Genomic DNA, 18,327 nt, shown 5'->3' with positions numbered 1-18,327 from the left:
CACTGACCACATGCTGCAAGAGTTAAGGCCATGAAGGGAAGAGGTTGTGGATTCCTTGTCCATGATCTCAGAGAGCTATGAGTGTGAAACCTGGGGTGCAGTGGAGATTCCAAGATATTGCAGATGCCACAACTGTGGGATATCTGGTACAGGAAATAGAATTAGCTCAAGAGAGGGAGAGACAGGTATGTTGCGGGCAGCAAATCTGGTGCGGAGCCATTTAAGCCCTCATACACCTGGCATGAAGCTACAGAACTTGGAATTGCTCTGCTGGATACCAGTCTTGCTTTAGTCTATTTTTTTTACTCCCTATGTCCCCATTGCTTCTCTTTGAACTGGTAATAGATATTTCTTAAATGTTGGAAGTATATAGTTCACCTTTTGATTTTACAGGTTACAGTTAAGAAATTACCTTGAGCTGGTCATGGTGGCTCACGCCTTTAATCCCAACACTCACGGAGGCCACCACAGTGTCTGGTGGCAAAGACTAATTAAGATGAATATCCACAAGAAAATGATAAATGCATTATTAAATACGGCAGAAAATTCAAGCGAAGACTTGAAAGTAATCCTTGGATTTGAATATATTTTAGGCTATTGATGAGCCTTTAAAGAATTAACTGAATTAAAGTGCAAAGAAATGAAAATATACGTGATATGTATGTATATCAAACACAAACATACAAACACACACAAAGTACCATGCTACATGCTACATGGAGAGATGAATTGAGAAAAATGTGTGGAGATGGTTTATGCACTTGATGTTGGCTCAATTATCCAGAGTCTAAGTTTTCTTTAGTAAGTATAACTTTACTGGAGCTAAATTCACAACATTTCAACAGCCACAGAAAATGTTCTGGGTGAGCTGTGCTTTAGCAATAGGCCAGTATTTTCTCTGGGAAACACTGAAAGTGTTTAATTCTAGGTGGGTAATGATAAACATTCTACTATGTTGAATGTCTAAGAAAAAAAAATATTATTTTAGACATTGTGCCAGTGAGTAAGCATGCTCTATGAAAAGGTAAACTCTTCTTTGGTTCATCTGCATCACGAAAAAGTGTCCCTGCCGTGACAAAAAAAGAGAAATTTAAATTCAATTTAAGTGACTAGTTCATACAAACTGCTGGTGTATAGAAATGTGGAGTACACTAAAGAGAGGGAAAACCTTCCACCTGCAGGGAGACTCATTAAGATACAAATATAGGTGGAACAGCCTATGCAGAGAAGTCAGTCTCAGTCCCTTTAGGGGCTTTCACAGGGGTCACCCAAAACCATCAGAACACACAGATAGATACATTACAATTCACAGCAACAGCAAAAGTACAGTTATGATGAAATGGCAATGAAAATAATTTTATGGTTGCGGGTTGCCACAACACGAGGAACTGTATTAAAGGGTCACAGCATTAGGAAGGCTGAGAACCACTGCTTTAGGAAATTGCTCAAACTGATCAGGTACACTAGGTCCCTCTGTCCCCAGACAGTAAAGACTGCTGAGACACTCTCACACAAGCTACGCTGCCTAAGAAGAGGTAGCTGAGCCACTAGCCAGGAACAAGCAGAGACCATCCCAGTCACCTGAAACTGGCTCAGACCACCTGAGCTACCTGAAAAGAACACCCTGTTGAGCTGCCTGCAGGTTGTGCAGTGAGCTCAAGGTTTCCAGCTTTGGGGAGGCATCACCCATGCTGGGATGGGTTGTGGATGATGCAGCTGTCCTTGAGTTACTTCTGCTCCTCTAAGTAACCCCTCAGCCATACTCCAGTAACTACCCCAGGGAAACTCATTGGTGTTTTCCTTACTTCTGTCTCTCATCAGTTCTTTATCTGGGGTGGGTAGGCATTTATTGAGTCTCCCCAGGAATAGGGTCATACAACACCTGCTTTTCATGACTTGAGGCTTCAACTTTAACAAGTTTCACAATTTCTTTCTTTCTTTCTTTCTTTCGTTCTTTCTTTCTTCTTTCTTTCTTCTTTCTTTCTTTCTTTCTTTCTTTCTTTCTTTCTTTCTTTCTTTCTTTCTTTCTTTCTTTCTTTCGTAAGGGTGGGTCTCAGATAGCCAGAGCTGGCTGCCAACTCACTCTGTAGCCGAGGATGACTTTTAAAATATATTTTCAATTAAAGTTTTTTAGACAGACTCTCATTATGTATGCTTTGCAAACCTAGAATTCACTATGTAGGTCATGCTGGCCTCAGGATCACAGAGATCCAGCTGCCACTGCCTCTAGAATCCTGGGATTAAGGGCATGCACTACCACAGTCATCCTGACCTTGAATTCTTGACCCATCTCTGTGTTACTCTTTTCTAAGTTTAATTTAAAATCACATATACAATTAAAAGTACATAAAATGTAGAAATAAGATGAAGAATAACAACTCCCCAGAGGTTTGTTCCACTTGTATTGCTCTTGGAGATGCCAAAATTACTCTGGAAATACAACAAGACAGAAAGCAGATGGAGTGAGTAAGGAACTTGTTTGGCCCTAATCCTCGTCTCCTCCCCATACATTAGCTAGAAAGCACCAACATGCCCCTGTGTGGAAAAATACAGCTGAAGGAGGTACAGAAAGGACTCAGGGAAGAGGCATCTATAAGTCTAATAATGTAGATTACACAAAAAATTGATCTGGAGTTAATGCAAACATATATTTCCTACCAATTGAATAGTTATATAATGCTACCTATAAATACTGTCTAGTCATTTAAACAAAATAAACACTGTCTTTGTTTAACACTACAGAAATACATTGTGTTTTTTGTTCTATTGGTGCAGGGATTCTACACCTCACTGCAACACACTGGCCCAAACATCATGGAAAGTATGTATCTTACAACACAATTATATAGGGAAAATGTACACAGATTTCTTTCAGAATAGTTTTCCAGCAACGTTGCCCAGTGTTGGTCCTACCTGTGTCTGAATGCTTGAACAATATGTTCCAACAATGTCTTTTGACTAGGTTTGGTCAAACAAACATTAGAATATATGATTTAAACATTCTCTTCCATTGTTGGTTATACCCTTGGGCAAGATATAGTATGTAGAACCCCATGGCCAGGACACATGCCCTAGGCAAGAGCAGGCCCAAGCTACTACAAACAGGAGGGAAGCCATCTTAAACCAACCAGTCTCAGTCAAGGCACCAGATGGCTAAAGTGTCAGTTGTGATCTAGCCAGCAGTAGCACAGGAACTGTCAAATGAACGCACTGCAAAATGTGCTCATCAAAACTGTTCTTATTTTTAAACTACCGAATTTTGGTTATTTCCTTACTCAATAAATGTAAACAAATATCTCAGAAGCCAAATTCAATGACTTTAACAGAAATATACCAAGCACATATTCTCAAAGTATACAACAAATATAATCAGAAGACTTTCTTAAGCACGTGCACAAGATCTGAAAATGACAATGAATGTCAACTGCAGGAACTTAGGTTACTGGTGTGAGGACAGATGACATGAACCATTAAAAAAGTACATTCATAAAGTCTACTTTACAACTCTGTGTGTGCACACACATGCGCTTGTGCATGCACCAATGCTCACATGCATGTGCGCAGAAGCCAGAGAACCTTAGGTTTCCTTCCTCAGACATCATCTACCTTTTATTTGAGACAAGGTCACTTATTGATCCAGAAGTCCCAAAAGCAGGCCTGTCTGGCTGGAGAGCAAGCCCAAGACAGTCACCTGTTTGCTTCTCCCCAGAGGTGGGATTACAAACACGTGCCACCATTGAAGGGGCTCTAGCAGGCCTGAGATGGCAAACACTGCAGACAGGTTTTGCCCTGTTACCCCTTTCCTCTCCCTGGATAAAAACCCTTACATTTCGAAAGGAGGCCCCCACGGTCTATTCCCTTATTTTGCCACTGACTCATTCCTGAGACAAAACACCAAAGTCCAACTATCAAAATCCATTATTTGTCTGATATGTCTAATGAGGATTTACCAACGTTTTCCCCTTAAAACCCAGGCAGAAACATCCTCTTTGTTCTCTTGCTTTCCTTGCTTGCTCGCACTTGCTGCTGCTGTCCTTGCAGCCCCCACCTCCACTGACCCACTCAGGACAATAAATCTTTGTGCTGAGAATTTAGTGTCTGGGTGTGCTCTGTACTAATTGCTGGGGGTGGGGCGGGGGAGGGAGTCACCTCCCTTTTAACCACACTATACATACACACACACATATGTATTTATACACACACACATATATATATATGTATTTACACACACACAAACACACACACACATATATATATCTGCATATACATATATATATAGCTGTATACACACGAGGTCCAATTCAGGTCCTCATGGTTACAAAGCACACACATCATGCATACAGCTATCTCTCCAGCACCCTCGCTTTCAGGCTTGAGCCTCTTGTAGTCCAAGATGTCCTTGAACCTGCTCCATAGCTAAAGATAGTTTTTTAATCAGGAGCCATCCATAACTGTTTTTTTTTGGGGGGGTGTCTGTTTATTTGTTTGTTGTTTTTTTGTTTTTTGCAGTGTTAGTGACTGAACCCAGGCACTTGCACATGCTGGGTTATGGCCTAGGCCACGGCTCCACTAGTAACACCTCAATCCTCCCAAGGATGATCTTGAAGCCCTGATTCTCCTGCCACTATCTACCAAAAGCCTTGCTGTCAAGCATGCACCACAAATTTTAGTTATGTAAAAAACAAGAACATAAAAAGGGTTTATAATGTTAGGGTATGTTACTATAATAGACGTCAAGAAAACAGTTTTCTTCATATGCATCAGGCAATATACTTTTCCCATTTTAAATGTTTAATCGAATATTATTGTTTTCCTGAGTATCAGAGGTAGTGAATGAGAAGTGTCAGGTTTATTTTCCATATAAAAACTAGATAATCCACAAATATTGGTATTTAAAATAAGGTGGTTAAAAATAAATGTTTGTTCTAACAGACTTGAATGCTCGTGACAAATGAACCCTTGGCGTGACTTAATTGTGGCAAAATATGTAAAAACCAGAAGACATTAGGAGTCTACTATCTCTGCGGTGATCCTCTTTCTGGGCCTTTTATCTCATATGGAAGTGCTGCTTCGAGGGTTCTGGTCAGAGTGGTATTGTACCTGGGAGATTTATCTTCAAAGGGGGGCCTTTTAAAATCCGCAGTGACTCATTTCAAAGAAAATGGAACGACTTTCCAGTATATCAACTCCCCCCAAAAAACTGTTCTATAAACTGTTAAAGAATACCTGGCAGGCTAGAGCCCCTACTTGGGATATATGCCAACAATCTCACAAGTACAACAGTCACTAAGTCTCATTAAGCTGGTAACAGGATCTTTTCACGACAAAGCAGGAACATGAACGCACATTACACACCTCCCAAGATGAGGTGGTGAGCTGACACAGCCCGTGCCGGGGGCGAGGCAACCTGGAACGTGGCTCCCCAAGCCGTGTTTCCAGTGCTTGACAACTGGCAGCAGAAAAACACGGTTCCAATCCTCCTCTCTCCAGGCATGACCGGACTCAGTAACCCAGCCTAGGTCACCGCAAAAACCTCCACAACAGGTTCTATCTGCGTAAACCCACCCACAGCTCCGCTCCCTGTCCGACCTGTAGTGTGACTCCGGCTTGTAGGACTCCTCTCTCCCGGCTGGTACCTATCTTCAAGGTCAAATAATCCAGCCCAAGTCTGAAGAACAGCGAAGGGTGCATCCACGGGACCGAACTCAAGGAAAGATTCTGGAAACGTTTGCGCACACAGGTAATGCCTAAGCCGCGTTTCCCTGGGCCTTGCTTGTGACGTCACACAGGGCGAAACTACATTTCCCACAAGTCTGTGGGGGGCAATTTCGGAAATACATGAAAGGGTTTTACTCTTTCCTGTTTTTTTGTTTTCTGTTTTTCTCTTTTTTCCTGAGGTTGAAGGTGTCATAGAAGTCTGCACACACCGAACAACTTCAAATAAATATCATGTTTCTCTTTAATTCCGAGAATAGAAAAATGAATTGAGATGTTTGAATGTAATTAAATCCTTTGACAACAATTATTTTATTCCTTTTGCTTTTTCTAGTTATTGTGGCAGGAAGTAGCTAAAGGTGATTGATTTCCTTACCTGTTATTCATTTATAATCAAGAAAAGGCTGGAATGGTGTACTTCAAGGCTGAGACAAACAGCTGCAGGTTCTCCCACCATTCCTCTGGGGTCCCTACCTGCTAGGGTCGGGGTTGGGGGTATGGTTGGCAGACCCCACCCTCTAGCCTGAACTTTCCAGGGCAGGGGCTTCCTGTTAGGATTGTGCATTAAGTTACACGGTGGGTGGTATGTTTATTAAGAGAAGGGCTCACAGAGACCGTCTCTGGGCAGGGCAGGAGAGAGATTGGATGTGGTTAGAGTTCTCTTATAAGGTGACCCAGAATATGTGCAGGTGGTTTCAGGTGGTCCGTAGGTGGCTTCACAGATGCCTGGTATCTGGTTTGTTAGGTTTCTTGGGGCTGGCCTTAGAGATGCCTGCTTATCCCCTCCTCCTCACCGTGTAATCCAGACATTTTGGTGCTCTTACTTTTCTTCTGTCTTCCTCCCTTGCATGGTGACCAAGAGCTACTTCCAAGGAACCTGTATTTATATACTTTAACTTGCCTTATATGAGAAGCAGTCCAGCATCTGCATGCTGGCCTTGCCACCCCTTCCTAGCCCCTCTTTTTTTTTTTTTTTTTTTTTAATTAAAAAGGTGGGGGGGGTGGTATGTTATGTTGTTCAGGCAATTCAATGGGACTTCCCTTAGGGGCCTTTAGGGGCCTGACAATGTCTTTGTCACTGCCTGTGTCCTTTGACATCACCTGGGCCAGGTACTTTAGATATAACCAGTCCACCATTCCCACCTGCTCTTTCTGTTATCTCTCTTCTCTTGCACTCCCTCTGCCTCTGATTCTCTCTCTTCACCTCTATCCAATAAATCTCTTTCATATTAGATCTGTTGTGTGTGGCATTTTTAAATATATCCTAACAAAAACCACACAGCTACTTGTATATGCTTACTGTAGCATGGAAAATTGACACAATCAACTCAATTTTCTTGAAAATACTTAAACAGGGCCTCTGAAAAGCTCTGCCCTGCAGACTATCAAAGCAGACACTGAGACTTATGGGCAACTGTTGGGCAGTGTGCATGGAATCTTATGTAAGAAGTGGGAAATAGTAAGATCTGGAGAGGACAGGAACTCCACAAGGAGAGCAACAGAACCAGAAATTTGAACACAGATGTCTTCCCAGAGACTCATACTCCAACCAAGTACCATGCTTGGAGATAACCTAGAACCCCTGCACAGATGTAGCCCATGGGAGTTTAGTGTCCAAGTGGGTTACATAGTAATGGGAAGAGGGACTGCCTCTGACATAATCTGATTGGCCTGCTCTTTGATCACCTCCCCCTGAGGGGGGAGCAGCCTTACCAGGCCACAGAAGATGACAATGCAGCCACTCCTGATGAGATCTGATAGACTAAGATGAGAAGGAAGGAGAGGAGGACCTCCCCTGTCAGTGGACTTGGGGAGGGGCATGTGTGAAGAAGAGGGAGGGAGGGTGGGACCGGGAGGGGAGGAGGAAGGGGCTTATGGGGGATACAAAGTGAATAAAGTGTAATTAATAAAAAAATTAAAAAAGAAAGAAAATATTTAAACAATAAACAAATATGTGAACTCACTCCCAACCCTTTAAAGTGATTTTTGAATCCAGCCCTGGTAGTGCTGGCCTGTAAACTCAAAATTACTCAGGAGTCTGCAGCAGAAGGATTGGCAGCCTCCAAGGCCTACTGGACAATTTAATGAGACTCTGTCCCTCAGTGAAAAGTGCAGAAATTGATGGCTAGGTAGTTCAGTCACAGGACACTTGCCTACAATGTGGGGTCCTTACTTTTAATACCCAGTACAAAAAATAAAACATGTCCGGAGAGATGACTCAGCCCTTTAGATATTTGTTGTTCTTGCGGAGGACCAGGGTTTGATTCTCAGCACATACACTGTGGCTCACACCATTCTTAACTCCAGTTCCAGGGTTTGTGTACATATGTTTATATATTTTTTACTTTATTTTTTTATTAAATTCCAGGTTATTAAATGTCCTCTTCTGACCTTTGCAAGCACCAGACACACACAGTACACATACAGACACGCAGGCAAAACATTTGTACATGTAAAATAAATAAATGCAAACAAGTTAAAATAAATAAAATTAAATGAAATAATTAAAAAAAACTTGATCTCATCTAGTGAAATGTGTGGTCCATAAATGTATCAGATGTCACAGAATAGTTTTAGGGCTGGAAAATGGTTCGATGGTTAAGAGGACCCGGTCTTCCAAAGGACCTGGGCTGCATTCATAGCACCCTCACGTCAGCTCACTCCAGTTCTAGGATATGTCTCTCTCTCCCTCAGACATTTCATGAAAGTGGTGCGCAGACATGCATGTAAATAAAACATCCACTGACACACACGAGGTTTTAGTGTGTAGACTGGAATACAATAGGTAGGCAGTGGATTAAGGTTATGTTTAGGGCTAGGGTAGCAAGTGTTCTGAAACTCTGAGCCCTCTCTGTAGCCTCAAAGAGAGGCGTGAGTTTTAGAGGCCAGGCCTAAAGTGAAGAGTATGACAGTCTTAGGATTTAAGGTCCTGCGGCCTCCAGAGAAATTGTCAGCACTTTGTAATCTCAGTTTCCCTCATGATAGAAGGAGCTTGAAGAAGAATTGTTTCTAATTCTTGTCCTAGCGCTGACATTCTGAGATACAGAATTTGAAATTGGGACTCAGGTTGGAAACTGAAGTCACAGGTTTTGGTGCCACGGACCGGCCCAGCCGGGCTCCCGTCGTCCGCGGGAGAACAAGGCTTTAGACAGGAAGACACGGTTTCGGCGAAGAATTGACAGACAGAGACACCTTAATGGTTTTGACTCTGCTGCAACTTTACTGAAATCAAGCTAGTATTTTTATAATGATTTTACAAAAGGCACCTTAAAATTGGCATACTTTCCAGAACATTCAGACTTTTACCAAGAATAAAAAGTTCACATTTTAACTTAAAATGCAGTCAAACATAAAGCAGTACCCACGAATAATCTTGGCCTAAAAACTTTTTGATCAGAGCAAACAAAGGAAAAGAAACCTCAAATATAGTTTCATTATTGCTAACCAATGAAGAGGAAAGTCAGGAGCTAAGTCAGATGCCTGCCAAAGTCCCTCTCTATATCAAAATCTAACTACACCTTTGTTAACCCTCCTCCCATATGTTCTGCCCAAGATTTATGATCTTCTCTAGGAACAAGATACTGAAGGGAGGGGGAAACTCTCGCCAGCTGCACCTCTCATGCTATTATTTCTTAAGAAGGAGCCTATTATTATTTTACTATTCTTAATGCCTATTAATACTAAATCTAATTCATTACTTTCCTTAAACTTATTTTTATTAAAGCCTTTAACAATCTACTAATAATAAATTTCTTTATAAAGTCAGTTGTGCTGTTTTAGGTGTCACAGGGAAAGATCAAAGAATTCATTATTTCAGCCCCAGAGCCACAACTGAAGAAGCGTAGAAATCTCAGAACACGTCTCTTTTCCAAGTGGGATGAGTTTGCCAGGGACCTTCCAGGGGGCATTATTTCCGGGGAAATCATATCCCCCGCCCTGTAGCTTATGCTACTATGGCGACACTGGCGTGGGTGTGGCATTTTGGAGTCTGAGTGAGGCAGAAGGATTGTTTGACACTAGAAATTCAGGGTCAATCTTGGCAAATGAGACGTAGTAAGGATCAAGAGATATAGATAAACAAGTAAATATTCAACTGATCTAGTGGGAAAAGCCTGTAATCTTTACCCCTTGGGAGGCTGAGAGGGGGGGGGGGTCATAAGTGGGAATCTTGCCTACAATACAGTGAGCTGCAGAATGGCCTAGTCAATGTATTCTGACTGTGTCTCAAAATAACAAGTATCAAGAGGATTACGGATGTAGCTTAGTGGTGGAGTGTTTGCATAGCACAGCCTGGCTTCTATTCCTATTACCACTGCCCCAGCCCCTATGCTGCAGGGCCCTTCCCAGGAAACAACACTCCCAGAATGTGGTCTTTATAATCAGTTAATGTGAACTGAACTCTGTGTAGGGTCTAGTGTACTTTGGAGCTATTCAGAGTAGGCAGAGTAATAGGTGTTACAAAGGACAGCTGCAGACTGGCCCTGATAAGCAACAGGAAGGAGAGCAAAGCCTAACCCTCGGGCATCTACAAGCCTTCCCTCAGTTTCCAAATCCTTGCGATTCTGGGTAATATCTATTTTAGCCTTCCAAGAAAGGTGGCCACATAACATAATAGCTGGTAAGAAGCAGGGCTGAGATTTGTGTCCACACTCTTCTTGGCCATGGCCATGACCCTTGCTGTATTATCAACAATGTGTTAAGATTGTGATGTGCTGGGAAGAAACCCAGGACCTAGTAAAGTGCTGAGTTATGTCTCCAGACCAAAAGTTTACTTATGATGGTTGTAATTGATGTTTTGGTGTGTGTGCATGCATATGTGTTTGTGTTTTGTGTGTGTGTGTGTGTGTGACATGCACATGCATAGACAACTATGCACATACATGAATGCATGTACAGAGGTCATAGCAAGACATCAAGTGTCTTCCTTTATCACTCTTTGAGTGGTTGTCTTGTGACTTAGTCACTAAATCTGAAACTTGGTACTGTTTGGCCACAGTGGTTGGCCTGTGTACTCTCAGGATCCACCTCTCTCTCTCTCTCTCTCTCTCTCTCTCTCTCTCTCTCTCTCTCTCCTCTTCTCTCCCTCTCTCCCCATCTCTGTCTCCAAATATTGAGGTTATAGGCACTCACAGCCATGCCAGCTTTTATGTGGGTGCTGCTCCTACTTGGAAGGCAAGCAGTCATAACTATTTAGCCCTCCTTGTTTTGTTTCAGGACCTTATCCTCCAACTGTTCTCCAACTTATGACCCTCTGGCCTCTGTGTCTCGAGGGCCAGGATTCGAGGCATAAGCTGCCATGCCCAGAAGGAAGCTTCTGCTCTGGGTTTTTGGTAAGAATTTAATAGATTGAGGTCTTGTGCTTGGTCTTTTCTCCACCTTGAGCTAATATTTTGAAATGATATAAGGGTCCAACTTTTTTCTTCCACACATGGTCATCTTAGTCTCCCAGGACCATTTGTCAAAAGGACTTTCCCTTGGGGGTGGGAGGGGAGAAGCTTTAACAAATATTTATTTTCTTTTTCATTACTTATTTGTGGTTATGTGCATATAAAGTGTAAATGCCCACAGAGGTTAGAGGAGGGCATCAGATCACCTAGATCTGGAGTTACTTGGCCTGAGCTGCCAGGTATAGGCACTGGGGACGAAACTCCAGTCTTCTGTAGACACAGCAAGCAGTCTTAACCACTGAGCCACCTCTTCAAGCCATGGGAATGCTTTTTTTCCCCATTTTTTTATTATTTTTTTTACACTTTATTCACTTTGTATCCCCCCATAAGCCCCTCCCTCCTCCCCTTCCAATCCCACCCTCCCTCCCCCTTCTTCATGCATGCCCCTCCCCAAGTCCACTGATAGGGGAGGTCCTCCTCTCCTTCCATCTGATCTTAGTCTACCAGATCACATCCGGAGTGGCTGCATTGTCATCTTCTGTGGCCTCGTAAGACTGCTCTCCCCTCAGGGGGAGGTGATCAAAGAGCAGGCCTATCAGATTGTGTCCGAGGCAGTCCCTCTTCCCATTACTATGTAACCCACTTAGACACTAAACTGCCATGGATTACATCTGCACAGGGGTTCTAGGTTTTCCCCATGCCTGGTACTTGGTTGGAGTATGGGTCTCTGGGAAGACCCCTGTGTTCAAATCTTCTTTTTAACAACAGGAGTTATCAAGGTGTTGTGTGCTGGTGTGGTGGTGTAGGGGAACTAGAAATGAGGAAAGGGCTTTAGGAGGAGCTGGCCTTAAAGGTAGCAGAATGGGCTTGGTGCAGAGGCCTGAGTAGGTTTTCAAAGCAGGCCACTGCACCCAGTAGGGGGGTGGAGAGAGAGAGTGAGAGAATGAGGTTTCTATGACTGCTGCCTGAGAGATAGTGTGTTCCCCATGCCATAAACGGGAAGAGCTGGAGGAAGGGCCAGCTACCCTGAGAGCAAAGAGATTCCTCTTGTGTGCTTAGGACCAGACAATATCCCGTCTATCGGTCTAGACAACCAGTGCTGACGCCCAGCTGGGTCTGCCACTGCCAGCACCCTTGTCCATTGTGAGCCTCTGACAACATGCTTGGAGCTACTACACTCACTTCTACAGCAGAATCTTGTCCCCAACTCCCCTCTGATCAGCTTCACTCCACCCTGGAGCTGCCCACACTTCCTTGAGAGAATTACTTTGTTTCTTGTCACTGTTGTCTGACAAGGATATTTTGTAAGGACATGCCTTCTCAAGCCCTCACTTAACCTCCAAAGTCAGAAGTGACTGGAGCTTGGTGGCAGGTTTGTGCCTTTCACACCAGATTGTTGATAACAGTGACAGGAAGGGTCTTCAATGAAGACTAGGTCTTAGCAGCTAGTGAGGAGATGGGCTGGTACCTGCCATCTTTCTTGGTATGAGGATTTGAAAAGAGTCTTGGGCTTATTTCCTCAGAGGAGGGCTACCCGGAGTCCCTGTGGTCAGATGAGGAGGTAGTTTTCTTCCTTGCCATTCCTAGGATGGTGAATGCTCTGGAGAAGTGCATCCAGAGATAAAGGGAAAGGTCTTTTACCGAACCCCAGGAAGCTCAGGTCTGACAGGCTCTCATGAGCAGCACCTTTTTTGGGGGTTGGGAGGTAACTTTGAAGCATTAAGTTGATTAAGGTGCAGTTGGCTATGTCAGGTAACTCCTGACTGGCTGACATTTGAAGTTTGTATTGGGCTAATATGCGCTGATAATTTGTGGATAATTTGTCTTATCCTAAGCTCAATTTCCTGCCCCCACCTCCAGCTGAAACTGACTCTTCACCCCTTTTCCTGACTCACCTCCTTCTCCTGCCTCTTCCCTATACTCCTTCCTCTGCCTTCTCTCCTCTTCCTTACCACTCCCTTACCCTGGCTCCTCTTTTCTCCAGCCTCTTGCCCTTTGGTTGCCTCATCCTTTCCTCTCCCTAGTCCTCTGCTCAAGTGCACCTAATCACAAAGCATAGAGCTGCATGTGTGCCCTCTCCCCAGACAAGTGTGCTTTAGTTCAACAGCAGGGGCTGCATGCTCTGCTGCCTGTGTGGAGAGCTGCCTGTTTGCCAACCTGCTTTGTTATTGAGTTGTCAGCGAAAAACATGTTTTCACCTTGGCCTTCAATTGAGACAGAGATAAGTAGGATGCTTTTCCAAGTTCCTTTACCATGTTTGTGTGACCTTGGACCATATCTGCTACCGGGAAGTGGTTGAAGAAAAGTCTGGCTGTTCCATGAACCCCTTCCTTGTATTGATGTGACTTGTATTGCTTTGCCTATTAAGAGGAACTGTGGAATAAACTTATGGCTGCAGATTTTACTGACAGTCCTCTCCAGCTGATCCCTGTATCTTGCTTTAGTTTTTTTAATCCTCACTCCTCTCTCAGATACTGTTCAACTTTGCTGGCAGCCTCCAGCACACCTGACTCTCCCAATGCAGTCAGTAAAAGGAGTTCCCACTTCTGCCTGTGCATTTCACTTTTACTAGTTTTCATTGTGTTTTATTTTTGTTTGTAGAACTATTGCCTATGTAGTATGGGAGGACAATGTCTAATGTGTTGACAGGATGGCCAAGCCAGAAGTGAATAGATGTCAGAAAAGTGCAGTGCCCCCAAAAATTCATCTGTAGAGACCTCTCCAAAGACCTGAGCCTAGACTGGGAGAGGTATAGTTAAGAGATAAAGAAGTTAGACATTGCAAGTGAAATTTCAATCATCAGAAGCATAAGCACCTAAAGAGCAGGTATAAGTTGCAGAAGCTGGAGTAAGAAGGGAGGGTAAGGTGGTAGGCTATGGTTTACAGGGTTAGGGTCAGGGTCAGGGTGAGAACAGTGGTTAAGTTTAGGGTCAGGGTTAGGGTTATGACTGTTCCTAATATGGCTTCTGTTATTTATCTTTTGTTCTCAAAACATAATACCTCTTCCTAACCACAAAAGAATAGCTTTGATTAGTTAGACTGGAAAATGTATGCTCTATATCAGTTGACATACATCAACTACATAAGGAAAGTCTCTATCCCTAAATCCTGGCTGGTGGAAAATGTAGTTGTAACTTGGCACAAATTTGATGGCTTTCAAGCTTAAAAACTCTGTAACAGTCTGGCCTAAGGAGGGATGGGGTCCCAGGTCAGCTTCCAAGTCTGATTTATGGTCTTGCTTCATCAATAGATTAATTACAGTAAATTTGTTTCATTTGCATTGACCTGGTGTTTGAGTTATTGGATCTCAGTGGGGGGGGGCATAACACAAAGGCTTTATCACATTGATTTCATTCATAAAATTTATCTCCAATATGAATACTTTCATGATGATGATTATAGAAATGTGCAAAAGCTTCATAATACTGAATACCTTCACAGGTTTTCTCTCCAGTATGATTTCTTTCATGCCTTTGAAGATGACTATAACATGCTAAGGCTTTACCACATTGCTTATTGTTGCTTTTTAGCAAAGTCCTAATAATTCAATTTTACCAATGAAGACTTGGGAGCCAAATGCTGAGGTGAACGCCTGCTAGCTCAAAGAGGCAGAGAAAGCAACCCAGATGACCTTAAAAAGCCCCTTCTCTTTCTCCACACTGTCTTAAATGCCCTTCAAACTCAATGTTCCTCCTTTCTACTCCCCCTGTACCTCTTTTTATGTCCTCCTGATTTCCTCTCACTTTCTATGTTTTTTTTCTGTTTACTCCCTGTCAATTGGTTGCTTGCTCCACCTCTTGACCAATGGCTGTCTTTATTTAATCATCTTTGCAATAAACATAAAGCTCTTGGATTAAAGGCGTGTGCTACGGCCAACCCAAACCACAACAACCAGTTTACAATAAACAGAAAGTTTATGTAAACAGCACAACCAGAAACAGGTTTTTCTGGTACACACTTTCATGGGTCACAGTGTAATCAAATAGCCTGCAAAGCTTACATTCATAGCATTGCTCTCAAATATGTATTCTGTGTTTGAAAACAACCATGATATGCAAAGGCTTTAACACACTGATTACATTCATAGGGTTTCCTCTCCAGTATGTTTTCTTTTATGTATTTGAAGACTACGATGGCATGCAAAGGCCTTACTACATTGGTTACACTCAAAAGGTTTCTCTCCAGTATGTGTTCTTTTATGTACTAGGAGACCACTGAGTTGTGAAAAGGCTTTACCACAGTGGTCACATTCATAGGGTTTCTCTCCAGTGTGTGTCCTTTTATGTATTAGAAGACCACTATCTTGTGTAAAGGCTTTACCACATTCATTACATTTATAAGGTTTCTCTCCAGTATGTCTTCTTTTGTGTATTCGGAGATGGCTGTGAATTATAAAGGCTTTACCACACTGGTTACATTCATAGGGTTTCTCTCCAGTGTGTATCCTCTCATGTATTTTTAGATAACTGTGTTGTGAAAAGGCTTTATGACAATGATTACATTTGTACGGTTTCTCACCAGTATGTATTCTTGTATGTATTTGAAGATTACTATGACATGCAAAGGCTTTACCACACTGGTTACATTTATAGGGTTTCTCTCCAGTATGTGTTCTTTTATGTACTTGGAGATTAACATTACTTGAAAAGGCTTTACCACAATGGTTACATTCATAGGGTTTCTCTCCAATGTGTGTACCTTTATGTACTCGAACACTAGTGTAACATGCAAAGGCTTTACCACATTGGTTACATTCATAAGGCTTCTCTCCAGTATGTATCCTTTTATGTATTTGGAGATTACCATTTCGTGCAAAGGCTTTACCACAGTGGTTACATTCATAGGGTTTCTCTCCAGTATGTGTTCTATTATGTATAATTACATAACTGTATTGTGAAAAAGCCTTGCCACATTGGTTACATACATAAGGTTTCTCTCCAGTATGTGTTCTTTTATGTCTTTGGAGATTATCAAGTTGTAAAAAGGCTTTACCACATTGATTACATTCATAGGGTTTCTCGTCAGTATGAATTCTGTTATGCTTCCGGAGACTACTATTATATGCAAAGGCTTTCCCACATTGGTTACATTCATAGGGTTTCTCTCCACTATGTGTTCTTTTATGTATCAGGAGTTGACTGTGATGTACAAAGGCTTCACCATACTGATTATCTTCATAGGGTTTCTCTCCAGTGTGAATTCTTTCATGCCCTTGAGGATGATTCTCATATGTAAAGGCTTCACCATACTGGGTATATTCAGATGGTTTCTCTCCAGTATGACTTCTGTCACATCTGCAAAGATAATTGGCACATGTGAAAGCTTTATCACATTCATTACACCAACGAACCTTTTTATCTGTATGAATTATTTTTATAATTTGGTCTAATGGCAAAGAGGAATCAGATCTTAAAATTTTATCTCTTTGTTTACATGCATGGTGTTCCCTTTTATGTGTTCTTTTGTATCTCGAAGACACCTGTGATGGTAAGAGAACTTATTACATGGCTCACATTTATAGCATGCTTTTTCTACATAAGGTTTTCCACGTATTTGAAAAGAACTGGAAGAACTCAGAGCTTTACCACACTGACTGCATTCATAAATTTTCCTACAGTGTGAGTTATACTACATTTGTTAAGTGAGCCACGATAAACAGAAGAATTTCCACATTCCTAGTACGCACAGGGATTTTCTGCAGGGTCAGTTTGTGGCTGTTCCCAATGAAGTTCAAAAAGCAATTAATTGTAAACTTGTATCACATTCAGAAAATCTACTCAAAGTGGGGACTATTACACGTCTCCTAATTGTTCTGGAAGAGAAAGGGGGAGGGATGTTGCTTCTTTTAATATCCCTATGCTCACATGGCCTGTAGCCACTATGACATATGATATACCTATTAAAAGAGTAACAAATGAAAGGGTTTCACATTGCACTCACACAGTTTGGCTTTTTGTTCCTTTCCTCACAGACATGTGGTATGGGGCTTGAGATTTCTCCACAACATTCTTGACTGTCATAAACTGCCCCCTCACTAAACTTGCAAAGTTACTACAATTCTCTGAGTAATGCCAGCTTGACTATGGACTATTTGCTTATTAGAAGGTTTTGGACATACACTTATCACCTAGTCAGTGTGTATACCTCTGGCACTATCTAAGTGGCATAAGACTAAGTGGATTGGCAGTTCTACAGCATAGCTCCAATGGGGCTATGATTCAAATGGTGATATATGTTAAGGCACTTTTGTCTTCTTTCTTAGAAGAATGCCTTGCAAACACAAATCAGATACCTGACATTTAGATACTGTGTTTTGTGAGAATTTAGTAACCATTGATACACTTAAAGCTGTGCTTTTTTACACTGTTGCTTTTCTTTAAAACTTCCAGAACACATTAAAATTTCTTCAGAGGCATACTGTATCAGTTTGCAAATGAAACTTACCTTCCATGACTTCTAGAACTCTGAAAATGTTCTTCAATATTATGGTCTTCCCGATTGTAGCCTAAAATATAGTATCAGAAAATATATATTATTGGAAATTAGGCAAAATTTACGTTTCTATCTTCAGTGAACTTTACAACCATGCCTGATTTATTCACCCCATTCTTCCTCATTCTCAATTAAAATTACAGAAGACCATCAATAACAAAGAAACAGTTGTCCCCTAATTTTAAAAAGGGAAAGAAAGTTCACTGCCTTACCTATAGCAGTGAGGTTTCTGTAGGTCTCCAGCATCACATCTTTGTAGAGATTCTTCTGGGAAGGATCCAGCAAAGCCCACTCTTCCTGAGTGAAGTTCACATGCACATCATCATAGGTCACTGCATCCTAAAATATCACAAACATGTGCACAACAGAAAGCATGATAGAGCCAACACTGTAAAAGTATGTTTTTCCACCAGGAAGAGTGTATACGTGAACAATGTTACCTTGGTTGTCTGTGTGTACAAATTAAATAAACACAGACTTCTCAACTCCTACAAATATAACTCAAAGTGATCCCTAAACTGTTATATTTCTGTCCCGCCAGTTACTACTGATTTCACTTCCAAACATAGAAGCTCCATGCTCTAGACCTCTCTCTGTAAATGGAGATGAGAAAGGTGGACTTTGGCTCTGCAGGCCCTCATGCTCCCTTGTGGTTTCAGGCAAACCCAGCTCCACTGAAGCCCACACACAAAACAAGGTTGAAGAATAATTTCATGCCTGCTTCCTGACACAT

At 42.1% G+C, this 18,327-nt stretch overlaps 1 pseudogene; it reads right to left on the bottom strand.

The window, feature by feature from the left end:
• Positions 1–18,327, bottom strand: part of LOC110561551 (zinc finger protein 208-like) — a 41,464-nt pseudogene that overhangs the window by 13,684 nt on the left and 9,453 nt on the right.

The sequence above is a fragment of the Meriones unguiculatus genome, chromosome 3 (assembly GCF_030254825.1).
Source record: "Meriones unguiculatus strain TT.TT164.6M chromosome 3, Bangor_MerUng_6.1, whole genome shotgun sequence".
NCBI lineage: Eukaryota > Metazoa > Chordata > Mammalia > Rodentia > Muridae > Meriones > Meriones unguiculatus.
This window is presented reverse-complemented; position numbering and strand designations above follow the sequence as displayed.